Raw genomic sequence first — 18,054 nt, 5'->3', positions numbered from 1 at the left:
ATAACTTTGAGCCAAATAGAACAGTTAAAAGTCGTCTTTTTTGCCATAGGAATGACACTGCTCGGCACAAACGTCTAGATGTGTATAGTGAGTGCTGACACATTTCAGGGGGATCAGCAGCACAGGGCAGCGGCACAGTGCCCCACAAGCACCATGGTGTTTCACCTGCTGTGATGTGGCAGTTATGCGCATGATGGCCTTTGTACAGCACATGGGGCCAAGAGGATGTGGGCTGCAGGCAGAGGCTCCCAGGCTTCTGGGTCGGTGTGTTAAGTCAGTGAAATTCAGCACAGGGCTGCCCACGGAGAAGCCCATCTACCCCAGCAGGGTGAGTTTTAAGGACAGCGGATTGTGAAAGGTCCCTTAGAGGAAGTGGCCACTAGCTGAAGACCTTAAAAGTTTAAAAGAATGTCTGTGGAGGTGGTAGGGAAGGGAGGGACAGATGATTATTGAGGGCTGCTTCCTGCGGGCACTGCAGCGGGGGGTGGGGGGGCAGCACCCCAGGCAGTGAGGATATGAACAGAGGGGTAATAGGTTTTTCACCATTCACACTTGTGTGATTACTTTTTTTTTTTTTTTTTGGTACCAGGGATCAAACTTGGGTCCTTGCGCTTGCGAGGCAGGCACCAGAACCACTGAGCTACATCCCCAGCCCCCGTGTGATTACTTTTTAATGGCTATTTTCTGAGCAGGGACTCTACCTGCCTTACTTGTTTGTGTATCCCCAGCACCTAGCACCACATAGTAGGTTCTCAATCAGGTGCTTGTCTCAAGTAGGTGTTTGAAAGATGGTAGGGTTTGAAGAAAGGGGGGGTGTGCATTTCTGGAGGAAAAATTGTGTGGGCAAAGACACTGAATTAGGAAGACATGAAACACACATGTGTTGAGATCAATGAGGAGGAGGCTGGTTTGCCTGGAAAACAGCTTGTGCCAGGGAGCTGTGGATGATGAGGTGGGAAGGTGGGCAGGAATGCTACATTTTACAGGTTGGGTTTGGGGCCACAACAGTAATTCCCTGCAGAAGGAAAGGGAAAAGGACTGGCCCACAGAGGAGTTTGCTGCATGGCCCATGGCAGGATGGGGGGTGGGCGGGTAGATAGGAGGCTGTGGTCATCTCCTGGTGTTTCTGTCCAGTTCCTTGTCTCTTCCAGTGTTATGCAACTGGGAGTTGTGTGGGGGGGGCACATGTGTCATTTTATTTATGGGCAGGGAAATACACACACACACACACACACACAGAGTAGTCCTTAGAATGATACTTTTTCCATTTGTCAAGAACCAGAAAAATTAGCTGAAGGCATACAGTTCAGGACTGGCAGAACTGGCAGGGCTGGAGGAAAGGGCTGGGAATCTGTGAGTGCTATAAGTGGTGGCAATCGCTGGGAGGTGGGAACAAAGGCAAGAACAATGTCCCTGTGGCCCTGCTGTAGGCAGTGGCAGGTCCTAGAGAGGTTCTGGTGGGGAGCATGTGCCTGCTTTCTCTGGATCCTCAGCTCCCTGGGGGTGGCATCTGTGCTCTGAAACTCCTCTTTGGCCTTGGAAGGTGAGGCCTGAGTGCCAGAGCAGCTGGAAGCCTCTAGTTTTATGGCCAGAGCAGCACTGACTGGGTTCATATTCTGGCTTTGTGGCCAGCCAGCTCTGTGACCTTGAGCCACTCAGTGCCTCCTCTCTTTGTCTGTCAAACAGGAGTAATGAATGTCTCCCTGCCAGGTTTAGGGCTATTGTATGAGTTAGTGTACAATAAATGTTACTATTATTGTTGAGAAAATGGAGATAGCAGAAAGAAGTGTCTCAGTTACTTTTTGTTGCTGGGACAAAATACTCAACACTCCAAGTTAAGTGAGGAAAGGCTTATTTTAGCTCACAGTTTGTAGAGATTTCAGTCCATAGTATACTGGTTCCAAGGCAGGGCAGTGTGGCAGAGGGGCATGGGTGAAGAGAAACAGTCCATGGCAGGTCAGGCAGGAAGCAGCGAGCCTGTCTTCTCTCTGTCTCTTCATGTTCCATCCAGGCTACAAGCCTATTAAGTAGAGCCACCTACACCCAGGGCGGGGCTTTCCTCTTCAGTAAATTCATTCAGCCACACCCATAACTATGCTAAACCAACTAGTGGACTAATTCAGTATCACACACCATTAATCATATTCACACATCCTAGATCCAGCCACCTCCGAAAAGCCCCACCTATGAGTGCATGAGGCTTTGGGGGGGACATCTAGATACGAGCTAAGGAAAAGCTATGAGGAGATGTATACACTCAGGCTAAGCTGGGATGAGAAGGGCTGGCCTTAGGTATCAGGAAATAGTGACATTACTTCCTCTATATCCTGATTTAAGAAATTAGAGAACATCTCATATTTTTAAAGAGCAACTTTTAAGAATTATCAAAGTTGGGGCTGGGGATTTAGCTCAGTGGTTTCACCGCCTGCTCGGCAAGTGCAAGGACCCGAGTTCGATCCCCAGTACCAAATAAATAAATAAATAAATAAATAATTATCAAAGCTGACCTTTAAACTTGTGGCTATCCAAAAGTTCCCATATCTGGAAAAATGCATTTGGCAAAGGTTCTAGACAGCTGACGTTTCACTGGGTTTAGATGTGTGACAACTGGACACACATGATAATTAATAACTGAATGTGAGAGCGGGTGTTGTAGCTCAGTGGTAGAGTGTTTGGGTTGCATGCTGGATTTGATCCCAAGTACTGAAAAGAAAAGAAAAAAAAGAATGCTGGTAAAAGGAAGATTTCATGCAAAAGTGTGTTTGTTTTGTAATGTAAAGGCCATTATATTTGCATACAGAATATTTGAATGCTCGCTCCACCATTTACTGTCTATGAGTGTTTGGGTTAGTTACTTAGTATTCCTGAGCCTCAGTTCCTTCATCTATAAGATGGAGATAGTAAACCACAATTAATGATTAAACAAATAATCCTCATAAAAAAATCCTCACAAGAAATAACAATATAGGAAATATCCCTTTTGATTTTACCTTTTTTTTGAGGCAGCACTCACTAAGTTGCCTAGAGTGGCCTCAAATACATCATTCTCCCTGAGGTGGTATAGCTGGGACTATGGGCACATTACTGGCTTTTGTGGTAAATACTAACTTTTATCAGTCCCTGAGTATAACTGAGTTTTTTAAACTTTTACTTTCTTACATTGTTAGATACATAATTCTTTTTTTTTCTTTCACATAATTCTTTTTTTAAAAAAATATTATTTTATTGGTACATTGTAGGTATACAATATAATGACATTCACCATTGGAAATTTGCACCTTTACATAGTCTCTCTTGGTTCTTATTTTTTCCCCATTCCCCTGCCCTCCCTTCAAGCACTCCATGCCTCTCTATTTACAAAGACTTTGTTTCCATTTTTTCATTTTCTCATATTAATTCCATTCCCTTCTTTCCTTTCCCCTATCCCTCCCACCTCCCCTTCCCCTTTGCCCCTTTTCTTCCTATTTCACATTATCTATTATACCTTTTAGTCCTTATTTACACTTTCAGTTTCTCACACTAGAGAAACTATTTGGTATTTGCATATGTGTGTCCTATTTATTTCACTTAAGAGTATCACCTCAGTGTGCATCCATTTAGCTATGAATGTCTCTAATTTCTCATTTTTAATGGCTGAGTAGTACTCCAGAAACACATAATTCTTACGCACTGTAAAAATGTTACCGTGTGTGTGTGTGTGTGTGTGTGTGTGTGATCAAATCCAGGCTTCACACGTGTTAGGCAAGTCATCTACCACTGAGGTATACAACCTCATTCCCTAAAACAAAATTTAAACATGTATAACATTGTATTTGCTTCCCCATTGCTGGGACCAAATACCTGACACCCACAATTTAAAGGAGGAAATGGTTTATTTGGCTTATGGTTTCAGAAATTTCAGTTCATGGTTGACTTCCCCAAGGCAGGAACATCATGGCAGAGAGGTGTGGGAGAGCAAAGCTGCTCAGTTCAGGGCAGCTGGGAAGCAGAGTTGAGGGATAGCACCTGAGAGGAATGAGTGAGGGACCATATATGGCTCTCAAGGTCTCGCCTCCACTTCCCACCCAGACACACTGAGAAGCCTGCTTTACTAATCCCCTAGGATAGCTCCCAAACCAATCAAGTGGACAATAAGCTTAATTATCTCAAACATTAAAATAAAATTTTTTTGAGTCAGGGTCTTCCTATGTAGTTCAGGCTGGCCTTGAACTCACTGTGTAGCCTAGCCAGGCCTTGACTCAGGTGATCCTTCTGCCTCAGCCTCCTGAATGCTGGGATTATAGACATGTGCCACCATGCCTGGCAAAAATTATTTTTGAATCAAAGACTTGTTATGTTGCCCAGGCCAACTTGAGCTAGGCTCAAGAAAACCTCTTGGCTTTGCCTCTTGAGTGTCTAGGATTATAAGTATCACCACATCTGGCTAAAATTTAAAAAAAATTTTTTCCATAGGCAAAAAGAAGTTTTTAAAAACTCAGCTTTTAATATAATCATATTTACCTTTAACACATATAAAAATGGGCGATAGTTGGCATTTTATTTCATTTTCTTAAAGTTCTAGGATTACTGCATTTGTTTTATAGGCAAAGAAATCGAGGCTCGGAGGGGTTCCTGATTTGACTAAGGTCACACAGCTAGCCTTGTTTCTTTTGGGTAGAGGAGACGAGAATCCTTTCCAGTTAGGCCAGGAGAACTGGGAATGTGGGAAGAGGGGAAGGTGGCCAGGCTGGGCAGAAAGACATTCGAGCTCAGCAGGAGCCCTGTGGCCCGAGATGTGGCTCTGTCTTTCCAGGGTCTTTCCATGGTCCCTGGCTGCCCCTGACCAGCTCATCCTTGTCCTTGAAACCTCCAAGCACAGAAAGAGTTTTGGATAGATGGAGTAGATGGATGGCAGAGGACTGAATGAATTCATAATTTCCCAATGCTATGTCCTCTGGACCCCGTCTACCTCTCCATCTGCCAGCTGCCCCTCCCCTGGCTCCTCTGTGAGTAAAGACCCCTTCCTTGGCCCAGGCCTGGGTGCTCCCTCCCCCGAGGCCTCCCCCATTCCCTCTGCCAAGCTGAGTCATGGCAGGCTCACTGGCTGCACATGTAGCGGGTGTGTGCCCTTCCTTTGTCCTTCTCTGCACTTCCCTACTCACTACACTCCTTCCTCCTCTGCCCCTCTGCACCCACCTGGAGCCAGTATGGGCCAGACATTTGCTGTTGGTGGGGACTTGTGACACATTGTCAGCCAACACATCTCCCAGATTCTTCAGGACAGTGCCCACATCACATGCTCCTTCTGGTGCTTTATTTTCCCAGTGCTGGGGATGGAACCTGGGGTCTCATGCCTGCTAGCCAAGCACCCTACCACTGAAGATCTCTCAGCCCTCATCTCCATTTTGTCATCACTCTCCCCTGAGTAACAAGAGTTAGCTAGGTGTGCTGCATTCCAGTTGGGAAAAAGGTATTGAACCTGAATTTCACATCTCTGGGTCCCTCTATCTACCCCCGCCCCGCCTTTGGTATTAGGGATTTAGCTATGAAACTTCACAGTGAGCTACATCATATCTAGCCCCCCTTTGTTCCCAAAAGATTTTATTTTTTGAGACATGGTTTTGCTAATGATATTTTTCTTTTTTCTTTTTTTGGTACTGGGGATCGAACTTGGGTCCTTGCGCTTTTGAGGCAGGTGGCGGAAACACGGAGCTAAATCCCCGGGCCACTAATGATATTTTTCAATGAAGTAAAATATGTAGTTATTCTTTGTAAATTTGAGTTATCCTCAAATGCAAACTTTTAACATCACCATTAGTATTATTAATAGGGTCTCTGTATCTCAAGTGGAAAATTATCTTCTCTATCAATCTGGGAGGCTTCTATTTTGCCAAATCTCCTCACAGATTCTTATGGTTTATATCTAGATGTTCCCCAAAGCCTCATGTGCTCATAGGTGGAGTTTTAGGGAGATGATTGAATCACAGAGCTGTGATATTCATCAATGGATTAGTCCACTTACGAGTTTATAGCTAAATGTGATGTTGGGAGGTGAAGCCTGTTCAGAGGAAGTGGGTCACTGAGGGTGTGTGGGGTCCATCTCCCTCCCTCCTCCCTTGATCGTGCTTTGCTTCCTGCTGCCATGCCATGAGCTCTTTCTCCTCAAGCCCTGCTGCCATGCCGCCCTGCCTTGTAGCCAGCTGACTATGAAATGAAACTTCTATAAACTGTGAGCCAAAATAGACCTTTTCTTCAGTTGTGGGTGTCAGGTATTTTGTCCCAAGAATGAAGAAAGTAACTAAGACATAGATGAATATGTTCCTTTCCCACACCAGGATCAGCCATCCATCTTAGTCAGCTCTTCAGTTGGCCAGCCAGTGTGTGTCCTTACTCTCTCTCTCCCTCCCTCCCTTTCTTCCTTCTATCCTTCCTTCTTTCTTTCCTTCCTCATATCCTATATGCAGATCCAGCCACCAGCAACCACCTACTAACCAGCTCAGTTCACCTGATTTTTATAAAAACAAGCCAAATACTGAATCTAATTATTCCATCCATCCATCCATCCAACCATCCATCCACTCGTTACCATTTCCTTTCCATATCGTATCTTTTCTTGGCTACCACATATCTCTGAGTGGCCTCCCCAGTCTCCCACCTTTCCGATTCAGAAATGCCCCCTTAAACTAGGGACCTTTGGCAAAGCATTCATCTTCCACTTTTCTAGCTCAGAGGGTTTTTCCAGACCTTGCAGGTGTCCACCTACTTCAATCCTTGTGGATCTGGTCTTACTGATGCTCTCTCTTGACTTGGCCCCTCTGTATGTCATCCATGCCGTCATGCTTCTCTACTTCCTCTCCTTGGAATGCTTTTCCCTGCATGCTGTCCTATTCGTGACCTTCTTCAGGACAATTGGTTCAAATGTTACTCTTGTGACAGTGCCTTTTCCACATCATTTTTGATCTCCTTTCCCACCTGAATTAATAGTCCGCTCCTCTGTGGTTCACCACAACAATTTGTGCATCTCTCTAGTCACACTAAATGGCTTATGGCTCTCATAGCTCTCACTATGCTGAATTTTAATTAACTGCTTGCTTGTCTGTCTGACTGGCTGGAGGGAGCACACTTAACCCATTACTGCATCTCTGGCATCTGGCCCAGAGCCAGGCATCAATCCATCCACTCATCCCTCTGCCTGCCCATCTCTATCTATCTATCTAGCTAGCTAGCATCTATGTAGTCTATATAACACACCTATTCATTTGTCATCTATTCTCTCTTTATTATTTATCAGTCATCTATTCTCTAACCATTTATCATCTATCAATGTATCTGTGCATCTATCGTCTGTCAATCATCTATCTGATGGGTGCAATGGAGAATTAAATCATGCTGTGGGTGAATGGCCTCTGTCCCTCACCACTGTGGCCCGTTTACTCAGCCACATTCCACTTCTTGAAGCTCTGTTCAAGTCCTTACCTCCTAAAGTCTTCCGCACTTTCTCTAGCCCAGGCAGAGTTGCCCACTCCTGGTTGCATTTGTACCAGTGTTTTGTTGAAGGCAGGTGGTGAAGGTGCCATATAGAGACTAACAGATACCTGTGCTCCACTCCCACCTCTCTCTGACTGGCTAACACTGGTGCAGGAAAGGAACTTATTCATCTGTGTCTTAGTTCCTTTCTTCATTGCTGGGATAAGATACCTGACAGCCACAAGTGAAAGGAGAGATCTATTCTGGCTCACAGTTTGTAGAGGTTTTAGTCCATAGTCTTATGCAGGTCATGATTCTTAACTGCTTGATCCTCAGGAGTCCAGCCCCCAGCCCATCCCCTTGGTGACCTAGGCCGATTAAGACAGGAGCCTTCAGAAGCTCTGAGACAAGGCTGGCATTTGCTAGGGTAGGAGAGATATGCTCACTTAGAGAACTAACCAAGAGGATGGGCCCAGGCTAGGGGACTTATGTAAATTAGAAACAAATTGAATGCAAATATTATGCAAATATACATGTGGTTCTCCTGATTGCTTCTTTCAGTGGGAGGGGGCCTTGGCAAGCTTCTTCTTGCCAGGGTCACTGGGAAAACAATGAGCAGGAGCCCTCCCCCACCCATCTCACCTCCCTCCTCCTGCAAGGCCCAGTCATCTCTGTTTGTGACTGCAGTTAAGCCACTGTCTCTGCAGTATGGGGTAGTGTTTCCTAAACTCATCCGTGAAGGTGTCCAGGCTAGGGGCTCCCTGAGAGAAAGTGGAGTCAGGAAAGCTCAGGTGGGCCTGTGATGACCCTGTGGGGTGTGCATAGGAAGAGGTGGTAGCAATCCTTCTCCCTGGGGTCTCAGAAAGGACCCGGTTCAGGCCAGGGAAGGATCTAGGTCTTCTCAGAAAGGCTCAGCAAGTCCAGCTGTATGGAGTAGGCAGGGAGGGATGGCCCTATCCCTGGAAAGGACACAGTGTTCAAGAGGGCAGGAGGGATACTTGTCACACAGTAAGGCCATCTGTAGTGTTAGAGGAGAGTAAGTTATCACAAAGCACAGAGGGCTGTGGAGTTAGCAGCCATGTCTTCTTAGAGAGATTTCAATACTGGTCATCCCTGTGTAGTGTACACTGAAGTTTACCTCTAGTATGCCATCCATCCATTCACTCACTCAGTTTATGCTAGATGCTTGATGTCACTTTTTAATTCTATCCAGTAATCTTGTTAAAGCAACTGATACACATGGCACAGAGCAGAGCACACAGAGCTCATTGGACCTTTCTGGATCCAACATATAAACTTACTAACTCTTTCATCATTTCCTTATGTCACCCTGACAATGTTCAGCTCAGTTCAACTAGCCTCTTCTTTTTCTTCCCTCCTCCCCTCCCCTTTCTTCCACTTCCCTTCCTGACAGGGTCTCACTATGTTTCCCAGGTTGGCTCCAAACTCTTGAGCTCAAACCATCTTCCTTCATCAGCCTCCTGAATAGCTGGGATAATAGGTGTGTGCCCCCTCTGCCCAGTTTAACCAACCTTTTTGAAATGCCCACTATGTTCCAGCCTCTTGCTAAGCCCTGGGAAGATAAGGGATCATACATATACTAGAGGGTGAGGCCATGTGCCTGGCAGAACAATCCCTGGGCTCCACTTGAATAGGAGGGATTCTTCCCACCTGGGTATTGGGGTGGTCTTCTGAAGGAGACAATGCCCTGAGCTGAATATAGAAAGGTGTCTGAGAGTTATTCAAGTGAGGAGGGGGGAAAGGCATTCCTGGTGTAGAGAAGAACGCATGGAGAGGCTTGAAGGCAGGAGGCAGCATGGAATGGGGGAGTCACAGTACGTATCAGGGGCCTGTTCAGCCTTGATCCTGCTTCATCTCATTTCTGCAGGCTAGTGGGGATGCACTGGTGAATTAAGAAGGGTAAAGTTGAGCTGGACTTGGGCTTTGGATCAGTCACCTTAGTGGCTGTATGAAAGGTGGACTGCAGTGTGCCAGGTGAGATGCGATGGTTGCCAGTGCTCAGGTGGCATTGTGGAAGTGGAGGACATGGATGGATTTGAGAGTCCACTGGAGTTTGGATTGACAGGCCAGTTGGGCAGGGTGTAAAGGAAAGGGGAGAGCAGGATTTCTGGCTGGGGTGACTGGCAGGCCAGTGAGGAAGCCTGAGGAGCCACACAGTGTGCTCGCTGTTGATGAGCTCAGGGGTCCTCAGAAGCTGGGGCTGGAGGCCTCTCTGGGCCTCTCTAGACTACAGATGGAGATTAGGAGTGGGCAGGACACAATAAGCGGAAGTATGGTGAAGGAATGGCTGAGGCAGGTGGGCCTTGAGAAGGAGTGGGTGGTCTCTGTCTGTCTTGACCCACCATCTTCAGGAGCATCTCAGGGATTCTGATCATGCAGCTGTAGCATTGCTGAGGAATTCTGTCTGTTCTCCACCTCATAGTTCACACTCCACAGAAGGGGGGAACCCAGGGATGGAGGCTGGAATGAGGCTTGTACTTCTTGGTTTGGAGTTTATAGCCAAATCCCTAACTTGGCTCAGCTGTTTTATTTACTAAAAAAAAAATTGCTTTCATGAGGAGAGAAAAGCTCAAGCCATTTCCGTTAAAAAGTCCACTTCCTCCCCTGAGCCAAAGAGCAGGCTCCTTAGCACAGCCTGGCTCATGGTTTGAGTGCAAATGAGTCAGTTCCCCACTGGCCATCTCCGTAGTATGTCTTTAATTAAGGGGACAATTGCTTGGCTCAAGGGGTGGGCCTGCCAGCCAACAGGTCTGCCCCTGGCAGATCCATATCCTGCAAATCTTCTCTAAGCCTGTTCCAGTGTTAGGTCTCTGCTTTTTCTTATCAAAAGGGACATGGTGAGGGCAGACAGGAGCAAGACATAGGAGGAGTGGAAACACTTTCATGATGGCGCCTGGTCAGTAGTGAGTGCTTCTCCAAGCACATGGGGCTGATAGGAGCAGCTATAGAAATCTATATGGTCAGTTCTAGGGGGTTCAGAGGTCAACCTCTCATTTTATTTTCTATTTTGTTTTTGCAGTACGGGGGATCGAACTCAGGACCTTGGGCTTGCCAGGCAGGTGTGGCGCCACTTAGCTACACCCCCAGCACAACCTCTCATTTTAGAGGGGGACAGGGAGAAATGTCTTTTCCTAAGGTCACACAGGAAGCTAGGGCCAGATCTCACATGCTGAAGTTCTGATCTTGTGTTTAGCTTCTTGGCTTTTTTTTTTGTCTGGTAGGCTGTGATCCAAGGGACAGATAGACACAGGAGAACGTGGAGCCTGGGCCTCTGGGCTCTGCTCTGAGGGGCCTATTTTCCTGGCAAGTGGTTGTTTTCACGCCTGTAGAATGGTTTCTTTTCCTCCTTTTTCCCTTTACCGGCCTGCTTGTGTAGACAATACAATGTCCACCCAGTCTTACCAGTTCTGTCGGGGATTCCAGTTTTGGAAGCAGAGTCTTAGAGTGGTACTGTCGGCGACAAAGACCTTTACTGTTAGAGAGCTGCTGTGTCTGGGTTCTAGGTGAACCCTGAGTCCAGAAGGAGCTGGCTCATGGGATGCTGAGTATGGCAGTGGATGGCTGTAAGGTCTGGGCACTGGATGGATGGAATGTATTTTCAGGGCCAAATGGGTTCCCAGAAGTGTCACGATCCTCTTCCTTAGGTAGTCCCTGGAGAAGAGAAGCCAGGCCAAGACACCCAGGATGGTGGGAAAGGAGGATGCTAAGAGGCCTGAGGGGTTTTCTCTCCTCATAGACAGCCTGGAAGCTGGGATGAATGCCTGGTGGGTGGCACAATGGGTTATGCACAGGTCCTTCTATCCGCTTTCCCAGAAACTCAGCCAGGGCCAGTGAGTCCCTTCTAAGGGGTAACAGATGGAAAGGAGGATGCTAAGAGGCCTGAGAGGTTTTTTCTCCTCATAGACAGCCTGGAAGCTGGGATACATGCCTGCTGCGTGGCACAGTGGGTTATGCACAGGTCCTTCTATCCGCTTTCCCAGAAACTCAGCCAGGGCCAGTGAGTTCCTTCTAAGGGGTAACAGATGGACCTCGGCGAGGGCTCGGAAATTGCAGCAAATCTTCATATCATGAGCATGATCTGAGGCCCCTGGTATTTAAATAGCAACAAGCCCTGATAGGGAAATGGCCCCTGGGGCTGCCCACCTCCCCTGTACTAGGGGGTGGCTCGATCCAAAGCAGGGCTAGGAATATGACCTTTGGGTCTCTGGCATGTACCCCCCTTTCTTATTTATCAACATCCAGGATACAGTAAGGTAGGTGGGCTGGGGCAGAACAGGTACAGTGTCCTGGGTCACTGGAAGTGTGCATGCATGTGTGTGAGTGTGTGTGTGTGTGTGTGTGTGTGATGGGTCTCACCTCTCAGTATCTCTAGATTTGGGTGTAAGAGTTAAGGTTAAGGGCACAAAGTCTGGAATTCCAAGTTCAAATCCTGGCTCTGCCATTTATATGACCTCATGACCTTGGAGATCTCTCTCTATCTCTCTCTCTCTCCCTCCCTCCCTCCATCTCAGTTTCCTCACCTCTAACATGGGGATATCTTAACTGTGAGGATTCAGTTCATGAGAATGCTGTCATCTAGCAAGAGTCTAACGATTGCTGGCTCTTGCGTTATTTTGCAAAACAACACTTGCTGCCAGCTTGACTTTTGTGTCTTAGGAGTGGGGTGGATGGCAGCTCCATAAGGGCTCATTGCTTTCAGTGCATTTCTGAGGTGTCCTGGGACTGAGTAGACTAAGTAGTGGGATAGTGTGGTCTATTAGAGAGCACAGGATTGTGCAGCCAGGTAGATCTGGCTCCAAAGGAATGTGAAGTGACCTCACATCTCCACACCTCAGTCTTCCCATCTGTAAAATGGGGACAATTAAAAGAATTAGATGAGAAAACATCACAAAACATCACGAAAACTCCTGGTTCATGGCTTCCCAGGAACCAGTGATTCCTGAGTCCTGATCCATGAGTAAAGCAGGTTCACTCTTGCTTGCTGTTCAGGATAACTGTGGCAGACATAGCAATCCCATGTCTGAGGACACAGGCAGAGGAAGTGGTATCAACATCTCGAAAAGATATCTGTACTCCCATGTTCGCTGCAGCATTGCTCACAACAGCCAAGATATGGAAACAACCCAACTGTTTGTCTAGGGATGAATAAATAAAGAAGATGGAGCACAAACATAAAAACACACACATGCATGTGAGTATTATTTATTATTTAAAAAAGAAAGAAATGCTGCCATTCGTGACAACATAAGTGAGTCTGAAGGACATTAAGCTAAATAAAATAAGCTGGGAACAGGAAGACAACACTTCATGCTCTCATATGTGGAATCTAGAAAAACTGAATTGAGAAGCGGAGGTAGAGGGCTGACTACCAGAGGCTCAAGCAAGAGGGAAACCAGGAGGAGTTGGTCAAATACCAAGCTGCAGTTATGCAGGATGAGCAAGTCCTGGACATACAGTGTACAGCACGGTAACTGAGGTTAATAGTACTATACTATATCCTTGATGTTTGCCAAGACAGTAGGTCTTAAATATTCTTACCCAAATGGCCTTTGTGTAAAGGATGGATATGCTAATTAGCTCGAGTGTGATAATCATTTCATCATGTATATGTATTATTAATTTACTTACTTACTTTTGGATTTTTGAGACAGGGTCTCACTATGTATTCCAGGCTGACCTTGAACTCATTATGTAGCTGAAGCTGGCCTTGAACTCACAGCAATCCTCCTGCCTCAGTCTCCTAAATGCTGAGATCATCAGGGTGTGCCACCAGGCCCAGTGCTGTATATTTAATTTAAACCACCACATATATAACATTTTATTTATCAAAAATGTATTATAATCCCCTAAGGAAGGGCTCTGATGGAATTGTAAAGTAGGATATTTCCTCTAACTGTGACGATGTGTTGCATGACAATAAGATCAGGCTGTTAGCCCTGAAGTACGGTACTTTATTGATTATACTTCATGTTATCCTCGAAATGGCCCTGTGGAGCACATGGTATCATTATTCCCACTTCAGAATGGGAGACTGAGGCATATAGAAAGAGCAAGTGGCCTCCAAAAAGCCATCAGGGTGGGTTTTGCAAGGCTTTCCAGCCAAGCAGAGGCCGAGGCTTGCTTGGTGTGGGGACCTCTGGGCTTATGCAAATGGATGAGTGCTAATCGCTCTGCTAATGGGAAACACACCGGGAGATAGGATCTGCAGCAAAGCGGAAAGGCCTTCCTTCCACAAACTCAGGGCTTGGAGAGACCCCAGAGAAATCTGGGAAGATGATAAGGCAGTGCCCCAGAGCTCACAGCAGCCCTGTGGGCGGGTGGGGTTGGCGGGAGGGGTTTCTGAAGCATCAGCACACTAAGGGCTGCAGTCCAATGGTGACCAGGTTATGTGTGGTTGACCTTGTGTCCAAAGCAGCTTGGAGAGCAGGATTCCTCTTCCTGTGCCAGACCTCTTTGCTGGGCAGCCGGGCCCAGAATTCCTGGACCCCTCCTCTTTGCTCTGCCCTGTGGGAAGTTCTAGTGTCATTTACATGTTTAAAATCCTGCCTCCTAGAAGAGTTCAGCTAGGATAAGCACCTGGACTCTGAAGCTAGATTGTCTGGGTTCGAATCTCATTTCTGCCACTTACTAGTTATATGGCCGTGGGCATATTAGCCAACCTCTCTGTGCTGTTGTTTCCTCATCTGTAAACTGGGCAAGTTATATAATGTTAATGATGTGAGTGAATGAATCCATGTAAGGTACCTAGAAGAATGGCTGAGGCACAAGTACAGGATATGTATTAGGTGGTGCTGGTATTATTTTGGAAAGCTAAACTTTGGCAAAGCGCTTCCCTTGCTCACACCCTGTGCGTGCCGCCCACCTGCCCTCCAGGGCACTCTACACTCTGGTCTATGTCTGGCCCTGCTCATGTTCCAGCTCATCCCTCTCCGACCCACCAACCTTCGGCCACCCCAAATGACCTGTGTTCTCCTGAATATGTCCTACTCTTACCTCTGGGCCTTTGTGTATGCTGTTCCTTTGGCTCAGAGTTCCCCCTTTCACCCTCCCGTTATGTGTTTGTCTGTTAACAAGAGAGCTTTATTTCTGATGCCTGTCAGGTTTTGATGGCTACACCTGAGTCTTCATGGCCTCCATGTCCCACTGTCCTCCTCCTCACCATTGTGCTGTGATGGACCAGGATTTGTCTCCCAGCAGGTTTGGACCACCTCCCTTTGCCCAATGAAGAGAGCAAGTCCTGACCTAGAAAAGGTTTGACAGATGCTTGTTGAATGACTCCAGAAGGGGCACAGACAAATACATCAGGCTGTCTTGAGGTCCATACAGGGTCTATAGGTGATGAAAAAGCTGAGCCCATGGAAGCTTAAGAGGTAGTAGAGGCTGGGAATGATTAGAATTGGCTCTTGGGACAAATGGTTGAGGTTTTGAATCTTCATGCACTACCCGTGGGCTATGTGACTTGGGACAAATTTCACAACCAGTCTGAGCGTCAATTTCTTCCCTGGTAAGTGCAAGTATCAATAGACACTTGGGCATGAAATAAAATAATGATGTAAAGTGCTTCACACTATGTCTGGCACATAGCAGTGGCCACTGCATAGTGATCATCTACTTCATGACCACTGTGATCTGTAACTGGACCTGCTGAGCACAGGTGCCACCTTTACTGGCATCACCTCTGACCTGGAGGCAGCAGCTATATGTGGAAACCTGAATCCAGAGGTGGTAAGCTGTCTCTCTGGGTCTGCCCAGGAGCTTCAGTCTCTCACAGTGTGAGCAAGGAAAAGCCACCTGGAAGTCTGCAATGCAGACAAGACCAGCGGGGTGATGGACATTCATTCACCTGTCTGCCCTGCTGAACCCAGCCATTTCCAACCTCATGTGGCACTTGGATTCTAAGGTTTGGTTCTCTGGGTTCTAGAGTTTTGTTACTATGTCTGTGGGATTCTACTGCACTCAACTGCATAATTAAAGCTACAGTGGTCAGCATTCATTCACTCAGTCCACATTTATTTAGTACTTGCTAAGTGGCTGGACTTGGTGATACCAAGATTAATGTGATACTGTGTACCTGCCCTCAAATTGCTCAGTCTGGAGGGATGGGCAGAGACGTAAACAGGCAATTAATGGCCAAATTGTCAGGAATTGTGAAGGGGTCAGGGTTGTGACAGCACCAGTGGGGGAACCTTGAGCCTCTTGAGCCCTTTCTCTACGTCAAGTGCAACACTAAGGGCTCTTTATGTGTGGTGTCATTTAGTTCTTACAAGAGCTCTGGAGATGTGATTGTGGAACTCAACTGAATTAGTTTCCCATGGCTGCTCTAACAAATCACTATAATATTTGTGGTTTAAAATAACAGAAGTTTGGGCCAGAAATGTAGCTCAGTGGCACCGCGCCTGCCTGGCAAGTGCAAGGTCCTGAGTTCGATTCTAGGTACCAAAAATTTTTTTTAAAAAAGAAGTTTATCATTTTACAATTCTGGATGTCAGAGTCTAAACCAAGTCCCACTGGACTAGGGTCAAGATGGTGGATGGGCTGTTGAGGGGATAACCCACTCTCACCTTATTGCAGCTTTTGGGGGCTGCTGGCATTCCACGGCTCATGGTCCCTGCATACTGCAGTCTCTGCTTCTGCCATCCCAGCTCCCACTCACACACCAGCTCCCACTCACACGATGACTTTCCTGCCTCCCTCTTCAAGGACCCTTGTGATGACACAGGAGATAATCTGGATGATCCCCCCATTTCAAGATCCTTAGGCAAATCATACCTGCAAAATCCCTTTAGTCCTACTGAGTATTGTATTCACAAGCTGTAGAGAGGAGGTTATGGACACCTTGAGGGTGGGAACCACATTCAGCCTGCCATGCTACCTCACAGGTGAGAAAACTAGGCTTTATGAAGATTAAGGAAGCTGCCTAAAGTCATTCCACCAGGGACTGCCAGACCCAGCCCTCCCTGGCCTCAGACCACAAGCTTTTAACCTCAAACCAAGAAGCCTCCGGGTACAGGTGAACCTTGAACCAGGTTTTCAAGAATGAGTTGCAGTTATCGAAAGGTGTGTCTTGAGAGGAACAGGATGTGCAAAGCATGGTAGCGAGAACCATCATAGCTCTGGGTGTGTATTGGGGGCCATAAACACTCAGATTGGTTGGTGTGAGGCAAAGTGAGACAGGTAGGCAGGCCTGGGATAGTGAAGAGCCACACAGAGCAGGCTGCAATTCAACCTGAAGGATGGGAAGAGCTGCTGGAGGATGGTATCTCCGTGTCCTGGGGCAAATCTCTAACCCTCACTGACCCTCCATTTATTTCCAGTACAGGGAAGTGATAGGTCACTCTTTTGCTGATGACTGAGAATCGGCCTCCCCTCTCCTCACTCTCTGATTGCACTCCTACCACCTGGCCCTGTCCCATCCATCCCTGGGCTTAAGGAGGGCTGGATGAATTGCCCCCTCCCCCACTGCCAGGACAGCGACGGTTTCCAAATATCTGCCTGTTGAAATAATGTTCTCTGGGCACTGGGCCTCCCTCCCTCCCTCACATTCCTGGGCGAGTCTGCCTGTTTGGCTTGCTCAGACAAATATTGACTTTCTCTGTCCTTCTCGCTCTGGGTCTGTTTAAAAGGCATCAATCTTTGCCGGGGTGTGAGCTCCCTCTCCGTAACCTGTGGCCTCTGTGGGCCCATCCGGGCAGGGAGTGGTGGGGAGGGGCCCAAGGCTCTGGGAGACCCCTCTCTTGCTTGGCTGCACTATAGAGGCTTTCACAGAAGGCTGTAGCTTTCCATGCTGTCACACATGAATCCTAAGGGCCATTTAATGAATGTCTACTGCTGGGGCCCAGGGCCGTGGCTCATGGCATAAACCTCAAGACCCTTTGTATTCATTTTTCTAGACTTTGCAAGAATGAAGCAGGAGAATCATATGACCTCCTGTCAGGAAACTGCTGATTCTATCTCCTAAAATGTACTCATCATCAAGATAGACATATGGTACCACCTGTAGTCCCAGCTCTTAGGGAAGCTGAGGTAAAAGGATTGCTTACACCCAGGGAGTTCTAGGCCAGCCTGGGGAATATAGTGAGGCCTTGTCTCAAAAAAACAGGAACAAAACCAAAAAAGAATTATTCACCATTGTGTTTGTCAACTTTCTATTGATGGGGCAAAATATCTGACTAAGACAACTTAGAGGAGGAATGATTTATTTTTTAAATTTTTATTAAAAAAATATGTAATGCTTCATGAATTTGCATGTCATCCTTGCACAGGGGCCATGGTAATCTTCTCTGTATTGTTCCAATTTTAATATATGTGTTGCTAAAGCGAGCACAGAGAGATTTTAGCTCAAGGTTTCAGAGGTTTCAATCCATGGTTGGCCTACTCCGAGACAGAAACATCATGGTGGAAGGGTCTGGCAGCGCAAAGCTGCTCACCTCATGGCCACCAGGAAGCACGGAGAGCAATGAAGGGTGTGTGTGTGTGTGTGTGTGTGTGTGTGAGAGGGAGAGAGAGAGGGGCTGGGGACAGGATAAACCCTTCAAAGACACATTTGCAGTGACTTACTTCTTCCAAATGGGCCCCACTACCTAATAG

General features: G+C 46.9%; 1 non-coding gene across 1 annotated transcript; it reads right to left on the bottom strand.

Moving 5' to 3' along the window:
- Positions 1 to 17,684: 17,684 nt before the first annotated feature.
- LOC147827310 (U6 spliceosomal RNA) lies at positions 17,685 to 17,791 on the bottom strand. The gene has a single exon (XR_015452668.1). It is a non-coding gene; the product is annotated as a U6 spliceosomal RNA (small nuclear RNA).
- Positions 17,792 to 18,054: the final 263 nt, after the last annotated feature.

This window comes from Heterocephalus glaber, unplaced genomic scaffold (genome assembly GCF_053883595.1).
Source record: "Heterocephalus glaber isolate CG9 unplaced genomic scaffold, H.glaber_assembly_v1.0 deba00001451, whole genome shotgun sequence".
NCBI lineage: Eukaryota > Metazoa > Chordata > Mammalia > Rodentia > Bathyergidae > Heterocephalus > Heterocephalus glaber.
This window is presented reverse-complemented; position numbering and strand designations above follow the sequence as displayed.